Genomic DNA, 6,585 nt, shown 5'->3' on the forward strand with positions numbered 1-6,585 from the left:
CAGATTTACTTCACCTGCAACTACGATTGTGTTTGCAGGCCTGAAACAAATCCAATTATGTGACTACAATGAATGAGAATTTAGTTAACAGTACTGTTCGCTAAAATAAAATGAGTGTAACATCCGCGGCACGTTGTCAAATAATGTTTCAACAATTAATATTTCTCGAGATAATTAACTGTATTGTTTCTTTTGTATCAAACTATATTTTCTAGTTTCTGGAGAAAACTTTATCGATATGAATAACTTAGAGCACAACTAACTAAGCTTAGTGAGAGAATTGTAATCAAGGAAGAGGAAACTACGCATGTATTTCTGATAGCCGTAACCATGGCAACTAAAATCTTCTCTATTAAATTTCCATTTTGAAATGTAAACAAGGTAAAGACTTCGTTTCGTTTGGATGTATTAGATAACGCACAGGAGACTTATTTTAGAGGCATGGAACAGGGAATGCATAATAATATCGCAGTGCGAAAGAAAAGATGATATAAAATCTTGATACGAAATACGACAATATATACAGAGGGAACTCCGTTTTGGCTTTATGTGAGTATTTAAATTGATTCGGACTGGAATCCCCAGAACTTACGAATGTTGAATTTGCTATTTATTTATTGGAAATTTTTGCAGGGATAATTCAGAAGAGCTTACGGTGGTTTTGAAAGAATTTTATTTGAAAAAAAGGAAACTTTTTTAATACGGGTGTCGAAACTGTCAAGAAAAACTGAGCTGCTTTTTTTGAAGTTTTGAAACTTCGCACAAAACTCCACTAGAGGCTCTGTCTGTCATAACTAAATACACATGAAATACAAACTCTTTCGATAACCCTCCAAACAGATACTCTGGAGGTTTTCTATTATAAACATCACTGAATACCAACATCCATCTTTAGGTCCAATCTCTATCAAAGTTGGATTTAGGAACATACATGACGGGATCTTTTTCCAAATCCTAGAGGGTAACTAAACAGTGACGTGTCGTTACCATGGCAACTATGATGCCGGTATAACAGGCCCAAGTCAATTGACGACAGAGTTTTTCCCCTCGTTTTCGAAGCGGTGCCTCCAGGAATTATTAAAAATATTGGCTCGGTCCCTAAGCCTAGGCTGATAATAAATTCACTTTGCCGAAGCCAAGGTGTTATCGATATTTTACCTACAGCATCGTAAACGCTTCCCTACATTGATAGTTTGGTAGCGAATGCAACTTCGAAAACTCGAATATGTATAAGAATCCTTTATATATACATATTGGCAGTTTCAAGAAAATTAAATTGAATTTTTAGGCTTTCTTTGGAATGTATTGGTGCTATTTCTTTCTTGAGTTCATGAATTTACGAGAAGTAGCAGACCGTGTTTGGAAGCCGTGACAAAATGAAAAATATCCTTTATTTCTCTGTTTTTGCATTGGAACAAATAGATGTAAACATTAGAAAACTGAAGAGTATTATAGAGTTAGGGGATCATTCTGCAGATTCTCACCCTATCTAATGCATGTTTCAAAGAAGCATAAAGAAGCATATTTCTGTACATAGAGAAGATAATCAGTCGCCGTTATATTCTTACTTTCATTCCTGTATTACAGCGAAACCCTTATGAATATTCAGCCAACTTCTGAACCGATGTTTTTCTATCGTCTTCTGGTAAGTGAGATAAGCGGAAAACACCTTAGGGGAGAAGATTGTTCAATTTAAGGGGAGCCTGGTAATCGATTTAATTTTTCTTTATTTCCATCTTAATCGATGAAATTTTTCTTTAGTTGTTTTAGAATGTAATGGCAGAGCAGTGCCTTGGGCATTGCTCCGGCTTACTTTTGGAAGTCCGAGTACTTTGTACGAGGATGGTAAAAGACCAGGTTGCTGCAATAGATAAGGGAGCTTGCCGTGTCTCTGCAGGGATGCTTTGCGGAACATTGTCGTCGTGAAGAAGAGTTGGAAGTTTTTTCTTTCTGTTGATAGTGAAGTCAGTAATCCATTCTTTTTTAGTATTCCCTGCTTACATCGCTGATCTAATGCAAACACGGCATCCGTTAAGGAATTTGTATTTTATATTCATGGCTTCAATTGGGATCCAACCGATGGACTTTTTTTCAGCATGATTAAACTTTAACGTCCCTATGGTTATAAGAAACATTCTGTATTTTAAAATAATAAGACTACTACTGGGTTTCTTAAACTTCGCTGCGCTTGCCTAGGGAAAATCTTTCAATGGTTGCAGTTTAAGAATTGCTGCGAAGGAAAGTTCGTCTTTCTACTACCGATTACAAAATCAGATATTAAGCTCTTGTTGTGCTCAGATGAAAGTTTGTATAGAGCGAGTGATATCAATAATATAACAGATTGCAACAGTCTGCGACTACTATAGGTCGAAACCCTAGTGAAAGTAAATTTAATTCAAAATATAGAAGGAAAATAATCTCAGTGCAATTAAAAAAACAGAACCACTTAGAAGATAAAGGAGAAATCTTGAAAAGTTATCAAAACCTGAAGCGCCATTTTCTGATTTTCCCCTTTTGCTAGCATATATTGTCCTATATTCAGTAATGCAGCATTCGTTTCCTCAGAAGTGTGCTCAGGAAAAGTGATATTAAGGGATGGTTTTTTCAAACAAAAAAGAGAAAGAATGAAGATGAAGGATAGCTCAAATTTATGTAGGAAAAAATAAGCTCTCTCTCTTTCTGAAATACTAAACATCTGCAGCTTAAGAAAATTAATCGTATATTCTTTTCTGCAATTATTCCCAAAGCTGCTATAGACTGAGAAATAGCCTCTCTCCCTTCCTCCCTTTGCATTTTGAACTGCATATGGCGTTCGATCTATATGACCGTTCTTCAATAGAAAAAAATCCGTTTATGTATCGACAATAAATATTTCCACAGCTCACTAGAAGTTGGTAGCGAGTGTAAGATAGGAAAACATCACGAGAGAAAAAAAAATGGCAGGATGAATAGCAGGCATTCTATTAAGGTCTCGAGCGAGAGATAGATTACACCTAAAAGAAACCAAATAGATAGAAGGAATAACAGAACGCAGTGTGGTGATTGAGGCAAAAAAAAAACCATTCTGATAGTGATTCACAGCCAACAAAGAAAAGAATAAGATGCCGTTTGGACTCAGAAAAATAGTTACAGCTGATTGCTTTGCTGGAAATGAACGAACACATTGGAGCAGATTAAAGAGTGGTTCGCCAAAGTTTAATTAATATGCACGAAATTAACGAGTAGAAGAACTAAAGGAAAATGAAAAACCAACCAACCAGAGAAAGGGAACACAGGTTGAATATGGCTCATTAATGCGAATGGTAAAGAACTAAAGACTTAAGCAAAATAGGGTAGCCTGCACGCTAAGGAAGTGAACATACGTTTTGCGAGGTCTTTCAAGGACTAATTAATCCGAAGTAGTTTTATTTATCCGAATGTATAGTGTAGTTCAGTGATGAGGTACATATAAAAGAAAAAATCCATTCCGTATTATTGCCGGAATTCTGCGTAATAGAGAATAAAATTTATCGATACAAAATAAATAACGGAAAAACCTCACGTAGAAAGATTATTTAATAGTATAATTTTCGCCTGTGTGTCACAGGCATCTTCAGTACATTAAGCTCAAAATTAAACACTAACCGACAATTCCAAAAAGCGCTACCTAAGTAGCCGGTGTAAGATAACTAAAAAGGTCAATAACTTTCCTAAAAAAATTTAAAAAAAATAAAAAAAAATTAATACAATAAAAAGTTAGGAAAGATTAGCTGATTTGTAAAGATTTGTACAAATCAGCTAATCTTTCCTAACTTTTTATTGTATTAATATTTTTTAAGGAAAGTTATTGACCTTTTTAGTTATCTTACACCGGCTACTTAGATGGCGCTTTTTGGAATTGTCGGTTGGTGTTTAATTTTGAGCTTAATGTACTGAAGATGCCTGTGACACACAGGCGAAAATTATACTAATAAATAATCTTTCTACGTGAGTTTTTTCCATTATTTATTTTGTATCGATATGTCTACTCACGGTATACCTCTTTTAAAACTTAATAAAATTTATGCAATTTTATTTGTCGGAATTAACCATATATAGAAGTTTTTTCAGCTCTGCTATAGGATTATTCTTGGATATAAATTACCTCATAATAGGATAACATGGCATGATAATACAGTTCTGACAAACACCACAGAAATAATTAAAATAATTCGAACTTACAGTTATGAATTGTCCAACAACTTTCTCAAAAGACGGTTCGCTCCATTTTAAAGCATGGTGCAGTAACTCTAGATGCCAAGTTTAAGTATTAAAAGTAATTTTGTGAAACATGAAATATAAGATGCTCGCTTCGTTACTTCAAAAGAGTCTCCTATCAACTTTCATATTTTGTTTATATCCAGTAATGGGAAAAGTGAGTATCTCCTTACCCATATTTACCATTCGAATCGCTAACGACAGTCGACAATGTCTTTTGCAACCGAATAGTTTCGTTTTACCCATCTACACACGCACAAAAAGACTTCTATGCCGCTCTAAGAGGCTTGATTCACGTTAAATATCGATCCGACAGAATACTCAGATTTACCACGTATTGCTTAGTACAGCACAGAAGTGGGTGGCTCGCAGAACTGGAAACGGAGTACTGAGGTCTTGCAGGCTCGGCTACAAAGCATGCCATATTAGGTAAATATTTTATTATCCTGATGCACCGAAACCAAGAGGGAAGAGAGAGATCCAGTAAGCGCTGCAGATTGAGTCGGAGAGAGGAATAAAAACAACGACGGGGGGGGGGGGGACCATAAAAACATGAAACAAAGGTAAGGATAAAAAAGGTAATTTTGTAAAGGACACAGGAATAATGTTAGGGACATTCTTTATGTTGTTCTCTTTTACTCGGGGATCTTAAAATGAGCAAAGCTAAGAATGAGACACAAATTGGTTATGGATTAGTAGAGATTAATTAAAGGAGTGAGATGAGAGAAAAATCAGTGTTAAGCTTGGATATAGTCTCGTTCACAATCATTAGAAGTGTTAGCAGAAAGACGATTAGCAATACGATAGCAAGATCCCACCTGTTACCCGCTATAGCAAGGTAGGAATCGAATGCAGTAGAATAACACTCTGAAACAAAGAGTTCAGGGACTAAGAGGATTACAGATAAGTAAACGGAAGATAAAAGGCGGAGTCGTGGTGAGATAGAAGGTTACGAAGGAGAGAATTTCCATAAAATTAGAGTTAGGTGACATATACTATGCAGGTGATTATCTTTAATGTCTAAATCGTAATAGTTGAACTTTTATATATAAAGAATAAGAATATTAAAAGAAAAGATGCAAGATTCGGATAAAGTGGTGGAATAGAATTTTAGTAACTACAACAAAGCTTTAAAATACGGTCCTGTACTTTGTTGTTGGCAATTATAGCGATTTGACTAGCACCCAGTTCAGCACACGCTATGTTATTGAATTATCATGTTGGCGTTAGAAATTACAGAAATATAGTATTGTTAAGCAAACATGGGGTAATTAAGGCCATAAATCTGTTAAACAATGGGACCACATTTGCTATCCTTTCCACTCTACTAATGCTGTGTAGTTTTTGGAAATGCTTCTGTACAGTTAATTTGGAAATTCCGTCTAGAAAATCACCTGCAAGGCACTCATCACTTGCCTATCTGAGAGGAAGCGTAGGGTTCGTTACCGATTTCGGCATCCCTCTATTTCTGTTGGGGGGGGGAGTAGAAGGGAACCTTACAACAATGCGCTCCTCTGTGCAATGCGTTGCCCCCGTTCACACCTATGGACATGCGAGATGGCTCCAGTAGCCCGGAGTGTCAGAGTCGCGGTACCGTGCCGATCATTATCCGCCTCTGGAGACCCTTGGTGTGCGCTGAATGATAGTGTCGAGTCTCCCGGAGGAAGTCGTAGCCTTTCCTCCTTCACAGTAGCTGTCTGACGAAATCCGAACAGCTTTTTCTCTTTGACGACGAGATGACGAGAATAAAAAAAAATCAAATAATGCGCGAGGCGACTGAAAAAGTTATTCTAATTTTTTCTGTCGTAAGTACTAAGTAATGTCGTAGGTTTTGAAACGTCTCCAAGACGCATACCAAGACGAAATCAGAAATGAGCTTTTAATGTACGAGAAAGATAGTATTATCCGCTTTCTTCCATTATGGTATCTTTAGCGATAACATCGTTGGTAAGGGAGGCAAAAAGAGCGTGAAATGGACGACGAGGGATGAAATAATAATGGACTCGATATCAGGGAGATTTTCCTCTCTTCTTCCACTTTTTTTTATGGGAGAGGGGTTGATCTCACCGAGACGAACGATTCATAAATTTTGATGAGGGCCTTCAGCTTGACTGGGATTTTCAATTTTTCCTATGCCAAAATAAATGACCACGATATGATGTGATATTACAGCCCCTCCCATACTCGTTACACAAAAATTATGGATAAGTGCGCGAGTTAACAGCCTATCAATTGCTTGGAAGGGTACTGAGATTCTTAATAATGCATTAGGTTGTTGTGTGGAAGTGGTCAAAATATTATCCGATTGATGACTTATTGCAAGGCAACAAAGATTTATTTAACACTAAA

The sequence above is a fragment of the Typopeltis vanoorti genome, chromosome 6 (genome assembly GCF_054136105.1).
Source record: "Typopeltis vanoorti isolate ZY-2024b chromosome 6, IOZ_Tvanoo_1.0, whole genome shotgun sequence".
Lineage (NCBI taxonomy): Eukaryota > Metazoa > Arthropoda > Arachnida > Uropygi > Thelyphonidae > Typopeltis > Typopeltis vanoorti.